Source organism: Pongo pygmaeus, chromosome 1, assembly GCF_028885625.2.
Source record: "Pongo pygmaeus isolate AG05252 chromosome 1, NHGRI_mPonPyg2-v2.0_pri, whole genome shotgun sequence".
Lineage (NCBI taxonomy): Eukaryota > Metazoa > Chordata > Mammalia > Primates > Hominidae > Pongo > Pongo pygmaeus.
The window spans coordinates 81,825,050-81,837,898 of record NC_072373.2 but is presented as its reverse complement, the minus strand read 5'-3'; the positions used below and the strand labels follow the sequence as shown (position 1 = coordinate 81,837,898).

At 40.3% G+C, this 12,849-nt stretch overlaps 1 non-coding gene across 1 annotated transcript; it reads right to left on the bottom strand.

The window, feature by feature from the left end:
- Window positions 1-11,232: 11,232 nt before the first annotated feature.
- LOC129023053 (U6 spliceosomal RNA) lies at window positions 11,233-11,339 on the bottom strand. The gene has a single exon (XR_008496652.1). It is a non-coding gene; the product is annotated as a U6 spliceosomal RNA (small nuclear RNA).
- Window positions 11,340-12,849: the final 1,510 nt, after the last annotated feature.

Genomic DNA, 12,849 nt, shown 5'->3' with positions numbered 1-12,849 from the left:
TGAGAGAGGGCATCCCTGTCTTGTGCCAGTTTTCAAAGGGAATGCTTCCAGTTTTTGCCCATTCAGTATGATATTGGCTGTGGGTTTGTCATAAATAGCTCTTATTATTTTGAGATACGTCCCATCAATTCCTAATTTATTGAGAGTTTTTAGCATGAAGGGTTGTTGAATTTTGTCAAAGGCCTTTTCTGCATCTATTGAGATAATCATGTGGTTTTTGTCTTTGGTTCTGTTTATATGCTGGATTACATTTATTGATTTGCGTATATTGAACCAGCCTTGCATCCCAGGGATGAAGCCCACTTGATCATGGTGGATAAGCTTTTTGATGTGCTGCTGGATTCTGTTTGCCAGTATTTTATTGAGGATTTTTGCATAAATGTTCATCAAGGATATTGGTCTAAAATTCTCTTTTTTTGTTGTGTCTCTGCCAGGCTTTGGTATCAGGATGATGCTGGCCTCATAAAATGAGTTAGGGAGGATTCCCTCTTTTTCTATTGATTGGAATAGTTTCAGAAGGAATGGTACCAGCTCCTCCTTGTACCTCTGGTAGAATTCGGCTGTGAACCCATCTGGTCCTGGACTTTTTTTGGTTGGTAAGCTATTGATTATTGCCACAATTTCAGCTCCTGTTATTGGTCTCTTCAGAGATTCAACTTCTTCTTGGTTTAGTCTTGGGAGGGTGTATGTGTTGAGGAATTTATCCATTTCTTCTAGATTTTCTAGTTTATTTGCATAGAGGTGTTTGTAATATTCTCTGATGGTAGTTTGTATTTCTGTGGGATCGGTGGTGATATCCCCTTTATCATTTTTTATTGCATCTATTTGATTCTTCTCTCTTTTTTTCTTTATTAATCTTGCTAGCGGTCTATCAATTTTGTTGATCCTTTCAAAAAACCAGCTCCTGGATTCATTTATTTTTTGAAGGGTTTTTTGTGTCTCTATTTCCTTCAGTTCTGCTCTGATTTTAGTTATTTCTTGCCTTCTGCTAGCTTTTGAATGTGTTTGCTCTTGCTTTTCTAGTTCTTTTAATTGTGATGTTAGGGTGTCAATTTTGGATCTTTCCTGCTTTCTCTTGTGGGCATTTAGTGCTATAAATTTCCCTCTACACACTGCTTTGAATGCATCCCAGAGATTCTGGTATGTTGTGTCTTGGTTCTCGTTGGTTTCAAAGAACATCTTTATTTCTGCCTTCATTTCGTTATGTACCCAGTAGTCATTCAGGAGCAGGTTGTTCAGTTTCCACGTAGTTGAGCGGTTTTGAGTGAGATTCTTAATCCTGAGTTCTAGCTTGATTGCACTGTGATCTGAGAGACAGTTTGTTACAATTTCTGTTCTTTTACATTTATTGAGGAGAGCTTTACTTCCAAGTATATGGTCAATTTTGGAATAGGTGTGGTGTGGTGCTGAAAAAAATGTATATTCTGTTGATTTGGGGTGGAGAGTTCTGTAGATGTCTATTAGGTCCGCTTGGTGCAGAGCTGAGTTCAATTCCTGGGTATCCTTGTTGACTTTCTGTCTCGTTGATCTGTCTAATGTTGATAGTGGGGTGTTAAAGTCTCCCATTATTAATGTGTGGGAGTTTAAGTCTCTTTGTAGGTCACTCAGGACTTGCTTTATGAATCTGGGTGCTCCTGTATTGGGTGCATATATATTTAGGATAGTTAGCTCTTCTTGTTGAATTAATCCCTTTACCATTATGTAATGGCCTTCTTTGTCTCTTTTGATCTTTGTTGGTTTAAAGTCTGTTTTATCAGAGACTAGGATTGCAACCCCTGCCTTTTTTTGTTTTCCATTTGCTTGGTAGATCTTCCTCCATCCTTTTATTTTGAGCCTATGTGTGTCTCAGCACGTGAGATGGGTTTCCTGAATACAGCACACTGATGGGTCTTGAGTCTTTATTTAGTTTGCCAGTCTGTGTCTTTTAATTGGAGCATTTAGTCCATTTACATTTAAAGTTAATATTGTTATGTGGGAATTTGATCCTGTCATTATGATGTTAGCTGGATATTTTGCTCGTTAGTTGATGCAGTCTCTTCCTAGTCTCGATGTTCTTTACATTTCGGTATGATTTTGCAGTGGCTGGTACCGGTTGTGCCTTTCCATGTTTAGCGCTTCCTTCAGGAGCTCTTTTAGGGCAGGCCTGGTGGTGACAAAATCTCTCAGCATTTGCTTGTCTGTAAAGTATTTTATTTCTCCTTCACTTATGAAGCTTAGTTTGGCAGGATATGAAATTCTGGGTTGAAAATTCTTTTCTTTAAGAATGTTGAATATTGGCCCCCACTCTCTTCTGGCTTGTAGGGTTTCTGCCGAGAGATCCGCTGTTAGTCTGATGGGCTTCCCTTTCATGGTAACCCGACCTTTCTCTCTGGCTGCCCTTAACATTTTTTCCTTCATTTCAACTTTGGTGAATCTGACAATTATGTGTCTTGGAGTTGCTCTTCTCGAGGAGTATCTTTGTGGCGTTCTCTGTATTTCCTGAATCTGAATGTTGGCCTGCCTTGCTAGATTGGGGAAGTTCTCCTGGATAATATCCTGCAGAGTGTTTTCCAACTTGTTTCCATTCTCCCCGTCACTTTCAGGTACACCAATCAGACGTAGATTTGGTCTTTTCACATAGTCCCACATTTCTTGGAGGCTTTGCTCATTTCTTTTTATTCTTTTTTCTCTAAACTTCCCTTCTCGCTTCATTTCATTCGTTTCATCTTCCAGGGCTGATACCCTTTCTTCCATTTGATCGCATCGGCTCCTGAGGCTTCTGCATTTTTCACGTAGTTCTCGAGCCTTGGTTTTCAGCTCCATCAGCTCCTTTAAGCACTTCTCTGTATTGGTTATTCTAGTTATACATTCTTCTAAATTTTTTTCAAAGTTTTCAACTTCTTTGCCTTTGGTTTGAATATCCTCCCGTAGCTCGGAGTAATTTGATTGTCTGAAGCCTTCTTCTCTCAGCTCGTCAAAATCATTCTCCGTCCAGCTTTGTTCCGTTGCTGGTGAGGAACTGCGTTCCTTTAGAGGAGGAGAGGTACTCTGGTTTTTAGAGTTTCCAGTTTTTCTGCTCTGTTTTTTCCCCATCTTTGTGGTTTTATCTACTTTTGGTCTTTGATGATGGTGATGTACAGATGGGTTTTTGGTGTGGATGTCCTTTCTGTTAGTTTTCCTTCTAACAGACAGAACCCTCAGCTGCAGGTCTGTTGGAGTACCTGGCCGGCCGTGTGAGGTGTCAGTCTGCCCCTGCTGGGGGGTGCCTCCCAGTTAGGCTGCTCGGGGGTCAGGGGTCAGGGACCCACTTGAGGAGGCAGTCAGCCCGTTCTCAGATCTCCAGCTGCATGCTGGGAGAACCACTGCTCTCCTCACAGCTGTCAGACAGGGACATTTAAGTCTGCAGAGGTTACTGCTGTCTTTTTGTTTGTCTGTGTCCTGCCCCCAGAGGTGGAGCCTACAGAGGCAGGCAGGCCTCCTTGAGCTGTGGTGGGCTCCACCCAGTTCAAGCTTCCAGGCTGCTTTGTTTACCTAAGCGAGCCTGGGCAATGGCGGGCGCCCCTCCCCCAGCCTCGTTGCCGACTTGCTGTTTGATCTCAGACTGCTGTGCTAGCAATCAGCGAGACTCCGTGGGTATAGGACCCTCTGAGCCAGGTGCGGGCTATACTCTCCTGGGGCACCGTTTCCTAAGCTCGTCGGAAAAGCACAGTATTTGGGTGGGAGTGGCCCGATTTTCCAGGTGCCGTCTATCACCCCTGGAAGGGGAACTCCCTGACCCCTTGCGCTTCCCGAGTGAGGCAATGCCTCGCCCCTGCTTCGGCTGGCGCACGGTGCGCTCACCCACTGACCTGCGCCCACTGTCTGGCACTCCCTAGTGAGATGAACACGGTACCTCAGATGGAAATGCAGAAATCACCCGTCTTCTGCGTCGCTGGTGCTGGGAGCTGTAGACCGGAGCTGTTCCTATTCAGCCATCTTGGCTCCTTCCCCCAACTGCATATGGTATTGTGTTTTTAAATTCAAATTCCACTTGCTCATTGCTGGTATATAGGAAAGCAATTGACTTTTGTATATTAACCTTGTGTCCTGTAACCTTACTATAATTGCTTACTAGTTCCAGGATTTTTTTGTTGATTCTTTTGGATTTTCGACATAGACTGCCCTGTCATGTATGAACAAAGTTTTATTTCTTCCTTCCCAGTCCGTATCCCTTTTATTTCCTTTTCTTGTCTTATTGCATTAGCTAGGACTTCCAGTATGATGATAAAAAGGAGTCGTGAGAGGGGACATCCTTGCCATTATGGTCTTAACCTTTAGTTTCTTAATCTTAAGTTTCTCACCATGAAGTATAATGTTAGCTATAGGTTTGTAATGGATATTCTTGATCAAATTGAGGAAGATCCCCTCTATTCCTAGTTTCCTGAGAGTTTTTATCATACGTGAGTATTGGACTTTGTCAAAAGCTTTTTCTGCATCTATTGATATGATCATAGGCTGGGTGCAGTGGCTCATGCCTGTAATCTCAGCATTTTGGGAGGCCGGGGTGGGTGGATCACATGAGGCCAGGAGTTCAAGGCCAGCTTGGCCAACATGGCAAAACCTTGTCTCTACTAAAAATACAAAAAAAGTTAGCTGGGTGTGGTGGCCCATGCCTGTAATCCCAGCAACCTGGGAGGCTGAGGCACAAGAATCACTTGAAACTGGGATGCAGAGGTTGCAGTGAGCCAAGATTGTTCCACTACACTCCAGCCTAGGACAGAGTGATACTCTGTCTAAAAAAAACAAAAAACAAACAACAATAACAACAAAAAAGATAATCGTGTTATTTTTCTTCTTTAACCTGTTGATGTGATAGATTATGTTAATTGATTTCTGAATGTCAAACCAGCCTTGCATACTTGGGATAAATCTCATGGTTGTGATATATAATTCTTTTTTACATTCTTGGACTTAATATGTTAATATTTTGTAGAGGATTTTTGTATCTATGTTCATGAGAGATACTGGTCTGTAGTTTTCTTTTCTTGTAATGTCTTTGGTTTTGGTATTAGGTAATGCTGGCCTCATAGGATAAATCAGGAGGTATTTCCTCTGCTTCTGTCTTCTGAAAGAGATTGTAGAGAATTGGTGTAATGGAATTCAACAGTGAACCTATTTAGGCCTGGAACTTTCTGTATTTTTAAGTTTATTAATTATTGATTCAACTTCTTTAATAAATATAGGTCTATTTAGATTGTCATTTCTTGTGTGAGTTTTGGCAGATTTTATCTTTCAAGGAATTGATCAGTTTCATCTAGGTTATCAGATTTGTGATCATGGAGTTGTTCATGGAATTCTTTTATTATCCTTTTAAAGTCTATGACATCTGTAGTGACGTCTCCTCTGTCATTTCTGATATTAGTAATTTGCCCTCCCCACCACCACCCTGGCTTTTTAGTTAGCCTGGCTAGAGGCTCATTGATTTTATTGATTTTTTTTCAAAGAACCAGCTTTTGGTTTTGTTGATTTTCTTTATTGATTTCCTTTTTTCAATTTCATTGATTTCTACTCTGATTGTTATTTCTTGTCTTCTGCTTACTTCAGGTTTAATTGCTCTGCTTTTTCTTGTTTTCCAAGGTGGAAGATTATTGATTTTGGAGCTTTCCTCTTTACTAATATGTGCACACGATGCTGTAAATTTTCCCAGGCACTACTTTTGCTGCATCTGACAAAATTTGATGAGCTGTATTTTCATTTTCATTTAGTTCAAAATATTTTTAAATTTCTCTTGATTTTTTTTTTTGACCCATGTGTAATTTAGAAGTGTGTTGATTAATCTCCAAGTAATTTGAGATTTTCCAGCTATCTTTCAGTTATCGTTCAGGCCAAAATAATGGAGCTTTCCCTCTGTGTTTTCTTCTTTCAGTTGTACTGTTTCAGTTTTATATTTAAGTCCTTAATCCATTCTGAGTTGATTTTTATATATGGTATAAGATAAGGATCCAATTTCATGATTTCTATTTTTTTAAAAATTTGTTAAGGTGTTTTAAGAGCCCAGAATATGGTATATGTTGGTGAGTATTTCACATGAACTTGAGAATAATGTGTATCCTGCTGTTGTTGGATGAATTAGTCTATAAATACCCATTATATTTAGTTGATTGATGGTGTTGTTGAATTCAAGTGTGTTCTTACTGAATTTCTGCCTGCTGGATCTGTCAATTTCTGATAGAAGGGCTTTGAAGTGTCCACTATAATAGTGGATTCTTCTATTTCTCTTTGCATTTCTAATGGTTTTTGCCTCACATATTTTGATATTCTGTTGTTAGGCACATATACATTAAAGATTATTATGCCTTTTTGGAGAATTGACCCCCTTAGCATTATGCAGTGTCCCATCTTTATCTGTGATACCTTTCCTTTCCCTGAAGCTTGCTCTGCCTGAAATTAATATAGCTTCTCTTGCTATCTTTTGATTAACATTAGCATGGTATATCCTTCTTCATCTATTTTTTTAAAATTTTTTTTTAATAAAATATCTTTTATTTAAAATAAAACTTATTTTATTTTATAATGGCTCACACCTGTAATCCTAGGCACAGTGGCTCACACCTGTAATCCCAGCATTTTGGGAGGCTGAGGTGGGTGGATCACATGAGGTTAGGAGTTTGCGACCAGCCTTGCCAACATGGTGAAAACCTGTTTTTACTAAAAAATTAGGTGGGCACAGTGGCACACACCTGTAGTCCCAGCTGTTCCGGAGGCTGAGGTGGGAGGATCGCTTGAACCTGGGAGGCAGAGGTTGCAGTGAGTTGAGATTGCACCACTGCACTTCAGCCTGGGTGACAGAGTGAGACTCCGTCTCAAAAAAAAAAAAAGTTTTAATTGACAATTATATATATTAATGGAGTATGGGGCACAATGTAATGTTTTGATATCTGTATTCACTGTGGAATGACTAGATCAAGCTAATTAACATTAAGATCAAGCTAATTAACATGTAAACGTATGTATCACATACTTTACGTTTTTTATAACTGAGAACATTTAAAATCTATTCTTTTAGCAGTTTTGAAATATATAATACATTATTATTAACTAAGGTCACTGTACTGTGCAATAGATCTAAAAAATTTATTCTCCTATCTAACTGAAACTTTGTATTCTTCAGTCAGCATCTCTCATCCACTCTCTACTCCTGGTAACTATCATTCTATTTTTTACTTCTGTAAGTTTGGCTATTTTAAATTGCACATATAAGTGAGATTGTGCAGTATTTGTCTTTCTGTGCATAGATTATTTCACACAGTCCACCAGGTTCATTTATATTGTCCCAGGGACAGAATTTCCTTCTTTTTAAAGGCTGACTAGTATTCTATTGTGTATATATACCACATTTTCTCTGTTAATGGACACCTAGCATGGCTAGGTGAACAATGCTGCAGTGAACATGGGAATACAGATATCTCTTCAGTGTACTGATTTCAATTTTTTTTTTTCTGATTTCAATTCTTTCTAATATATACCCAGAAGTGGGGTTACTGGATCGTATGGTATTCTAATTTTAGTTTTTTGAGGAACCTCCATACTGTTTTCCATAATGGCTGTACTAATTTACATTACAACAGTATACAAGTGGTCCTTTTTCTCCACATTCTTGGCAACACTTGTTATCTTTTGTCTTTTTGATTGCAGTCATTCTAAATGTGTAAGATAATCTCTCATTGTGATTTGAATTTGCATTTCCTTGATTATTAGTGATGTTGAGCATTTTAAAATTAATCTGTTGGCTATTTGTATGTCTTCTTTTAAAAAATATCTATTCAAGTCCTTTGTCCATTTAAAAATCAGGTTATTTGTTTTCTTGCTATTAAGTTGAGTTTCTTATATATTTGGGATATTAACCCCTTATCAGATGTGTGGTATACAGGTATTTTCTCCTACTCTGTGAGTTCTCTTCACTCTGTAAATGGTTTTCTTTGCTGTGCAGAAGCTTCAGCTGTCCACATTTGTTCCTTTCCCACATTTGTTCCTTCTCATCATTATTAGAGACTACATTGGGGATTTAGAGTGACATCTCATATACACCTAAGAAAATCAGTGCAGAATCATTTTAGGGTGTTGTTTCTGGTTAAAAATGAGATATTTGGGGGTCTGACAAATAGTAGGCTTGCAAAAACCTAACCTTTCAGTCATGGAAAGGGATGAACTGTTGGCATGGAAGGGTATCTTAAAGGGCTCTTATGACAGTGTATTGGAACTGACCCTGGAAACTAATGAAAGAGTAATCCTCCCTAAATCAACCCAAAGCTGGTAATCCCCAAGGCTGCATGTTGGTGATTAAAAAAGAAAGGTAGGAGCAGCTGTCTTTTTGTTCAGTTTAATTATGACCCAGTACCTGGGTGAGTGCTAATTTCCTGGTGGCACTGGAAGTGGGTGGGAAGAGGTGTTAGGTTTCTGCAGGCTGTGGGGACTAAATGTGCAGACGTGGATTCTGCCTGGTGTATGTCTAGAGATCCGGCCACAGTTCAGGGGAGCTCAAGCTTGTGAGGTCAGGTTGCATGGCTTTTAATTTCTGCCCTTTAAATTGGAGACATGGACTGCTGTGTGCCAGAGGACACAGCAGTACTATCAGGTGTCAGCTAGACTGCACACCTTAATTAATAGCTCTTTTGCCCCCCTCAACAACTAGCTACAGGGCAGCTGCTGAGCCTGTGGGATAGAACTTACGTTATTAAGCAGAAGAGAAACATTTAGCCCTCCTAATCATTTCAGCAGGGTTCCAGTCCAGAGGTCACAGCACTGGGCATCTCCTTTCCCTGGGTCCCCGTTCCCAATATTCAAGTTGGTGTCCACAGGTGTGTTTATAGCCAGTCTGTGAACTACAGAATGTTCATAGAAATTAATGCCCCTGCTCATGGTGAACATGCAACATCATTCCTCCTGATTCTTCTTGTGTTCTCTGTCCTGGAGAGTGGTCCTGCCGTTTGCCCCATTGTCCAACTGGATAGCTGAACAATCATCCTGGATACCTTCTCCCTTAATAGCCATATCCAGTGATGGCCAATTCCTATGGATTCTACCTTCTAAGTAGCTCTCACATCTGCTATGCCCTTTCCTGTACTGCACCTGCCTGTTCCTTGCATGGTGCTGAGGTTTGAAGTATGATTGATCCGTCACCCAGGTAGTGAGCATAGCAATTGATAGTTTTTCAACCTCTGCCCCACCTTCCCTTCCTCCCTCCCCCTTTCATCTTCCATCTTTTGTGGTTTTCAAGTTTTACCACCACTGTTACTTTACAGGCATTTTACACTACTCTCTGTTTAGTTTTACTCTTGTCCTAAGCAACATTCTCCTTAAAGGCGTAGGTTTCAAATTCTAGTTGCATTTCTCTGCTATAACTATTATAGTAACAAATGTTAGTTCATGTGCCAATTAAAATTATTTCCTTGTGGGAAGTATGGAACATTCCAAGCCCTTAATGATTTCCTCTCTAGTCTGATATTCCACTGGCTGAACTTGCTGCTATTTGAATACTCAATGTGTTAATGCCTCCTGAGCTTTTCATGGAATAGTCTCCTTTTCCTGGAATGTAGTTCCTCCCTGGCCCAAGGCAAACATCTACTTCAAAACTGAGCTTGTATGTTCCCTCCTCTGTGAAGGTGTCCCTGGTTCCTGCAGAGAATTGCAAGCTTTCTCTGTTCTATGCTTCCTTCCAAACTTTCATTGCGGGAAATTTGTTGGTCTCCACACTGTAAGCTCCCTGAGGTCCAATATGCCTGGCACAAAGTAAACACTCAGTGGGTGAATGAATGGGTGAAATGATGCCAGGAAAGTCACTCCTATCCTTGTCACCATGAGCCCCATCTCTAAAATCAGAGGATGTTTGGGAGATCTCAAGGATTTCTTTTCAGCTCTTTCTAGTATGTGAAGAAAAAGGTACAGCAAAATTAATTGTCTGCGGACACAGGATTATTTGTGGCAGAATCCAGAACCCGCATTCTTTTACTGTTTCCTGTGGACTTCAACATTTCAGATTCCTTCTGATAAGGTGGCCCACAAGTGGAAGGTGGGCACCTGCAGGTCCCAAGCTGAGGAGAAAGTCTCAAGTGAGTGGGGTTCCTGCCTGCGCTCCTGCATGACCCTTCCACTTGCAAGCTGGAGCGCTCTGTGTAAGCAACTGAAAATGCATCTCAGATATTTTCATAAATAGCTAGACTTCTATAGGAATAAAACTCAGCTGTCTAACGTGAGACTCAGACGTGCTTGTGCTGGGAGAAAAGCAGTTCTAGACCTCCTTGTGCCTGGCTATTTGATTCACTCATGTTGATCACTCTTGGGGCCTTCCCAAGTGAAGACTTTCCTTTACTTCTCCTTCTTCTGCAATGTTTCATTCAAGCCACAATTTTAAGGTGCTCAGAGTTTTGCATGACATCTCAGGACTTCTATCTCCATCCTAATATTAAATCACCAGGGCATTGCTTCTTCATAGTCTTCATAGACTGAGAATTGTCAGTAGTTTTTTTAATTGCATTGATTTTTTTGGGGGGGATGTCTGTGTATCTTGTTTTTATTTGATTGGACACTTTGTTGAAAGTGCAACATTCCCAGAGTCTGAGAAGAGGCATGTAACATTTGACTTAAAACATAATACTTTTATTATTCATTACTGAAAAATGTTTTCTGATTTCTGAATGGGAAGTTATCTTTTAATGTTTTCACATTTGGACTATCTCAAATACAGCAAAGATGTACAATTTTTTTTTTCAGAGATAGAATCTTGCTTTGTTGCTCAGGCTGGAGTATAGTGGTACAATTATGCCTCACTGTAACCTCCAACTACTGAGCTCAAGGGATCCTTTCCACTCAGCCTCTGAAGTAGCTGGGACTATAGGTATGCACCACTACAAATAGCTAATTTTTCTTTAATTTTTTTATAGAGACAAGGTCTTACTATGTTGCCCATGCTGGTATTGAATTCCTCAAGTGATCCTCCTGCCTTGGCCTTCTGAAGTGTTTAGATTACAGGGATGAGCCACTGTGCCTGGCCCCAAAATATTTAAAAATAAAAATGTTCTTGAAAAAAGTCTTTATGAAATATCAGTTTTCTCTTAAAAATGCCTCAATAAATATTATGATGCCTCTAGATGTTATTAATTTTTTTCTTAACATCAGTTTTTGCCTCACTACACCTTGATAGATTAAATAATAAACCAAGCAATAATAATAAAGGACCTACTATGTGCCAACTACTAGATCTTTTTTTTTTTTTTTTTAAATATGAAACGCTTCATGAATTTGCATGTCATCCTTGTACAGGGACCATGTTAATCTTCTCTGTATCATTGCAGTTTTAGTAGATGTACTGCCAAAGCAAGCACAGCTGTTGGGTCTTACGGTTAAAAGTAATATGGGCTTATTATATTGTAGGCAAAACAATTTAGTGATTTAATCCTAAGATGCAGATATGAGTCTCTATTTTCAAATATTGAAGATATATTGTATAGCACATTGTCTAAGATTTAACTTTGTATTTCACGGAAGTATTGTGCTGCAAAGACACCTGAAGAGAGAAAAAAATGAGTGACTTGTTCCCTAAGATGCTCAGCCAGGACCTACTTACAAAATATGCCAGGAACACAAATGTGAAGCTCTTAGAAAATAATTCAGAAAGCCAGTAACCCACTATAATAGAAAGCCAGAATATCATATCTGAGGAAGATGAGGCTTACATGAAATGTTATGAGCTTTTGTTTGTTGAGACTTTGAGAGAGGGTCTTGCTCTTTTGCCCAGGCTAGAGTGCAGTAGTGTGATCATAGTTCACTATAGCCTCAAACTTCTGGGCTCAAGTGGTCCTCCTGCCTCAAGCTCCCAAGAAGCTAGGACTACAGGCACATACCACCATGCCCATCTAATTTTTAATTTTTCTGTAGTGATGGGATCTTGCTGTGTTGCCCAGGCTGATCTTGAACTCCAGGACTCAAGTGATCTTCCCTCACAGCCTCCCAAAGTGATGAGATTGTAGGTGTGACCCACCATGCCTTGCCCACTTAAAAAAAATATATATATATACAATAATTCACCCCTCACTAATAAGTGAAATGGCAACAGTCATGTAGTACCATCTTCAGGTTCCAACCTAAGCTGGAGTCTGAAGGGAGTTTGTGGACAGGTGGCAGGTAGCGGAAAGAACACTCAAGGGACCGTAGGCAATTGGGACATGGCTTTATTCTCTCCCCTCCTACAGAGTCAGCAGTGCAGTTATATTACAGACGATAATGGCTCAAAGCCTCATATGAGCTCACACAGGCAGGTTACATCAAATGGCTACATAAATGTGATTATATAACGCACAGGGTTTTGCGCCTGTGCTCCAAACCTGCTGTGTCAGGCTGTACCAGATGTCTACCTCAGCCTACTCCTGATTGCAGCACAGCCATTTACCTTACACTCCACCCTCTAGGCCGAGGGAGTCCTTGTAGTGGGGAGACGTGCCCACAAGGTGGAACTTTGGACTCATAGGCCACAGCAGCAATATAGGGAGCAACAACTCACTACTAATATTCCTGCTATGCTGCCCATAATTATTAGGGTCCAGCATAGGCCAGAGCCTAAAGATGCTCACCGTGTCTGTAGGGGGTCATCAGTAAGGCTGTCAACTGCCTTGATTTCCTGGGAAACCTTTGCAAAGCTGCTGTTATGTTTTGTTCATTGTCAGGGATGAAGGCACAACATTGCGTTCCCAAAAGAGCACAGGTGCCACCTTGGACAGCAGTTAATATGTTGAGCGCCACCCAGTTCTGCAGTACCACCTTTCTGGTTTGATCAACCTCATCTGTTAACAGAAGAAGGGCAACTCGGGTGTAATTCAAGGCTCAAGCTGTGTGTTC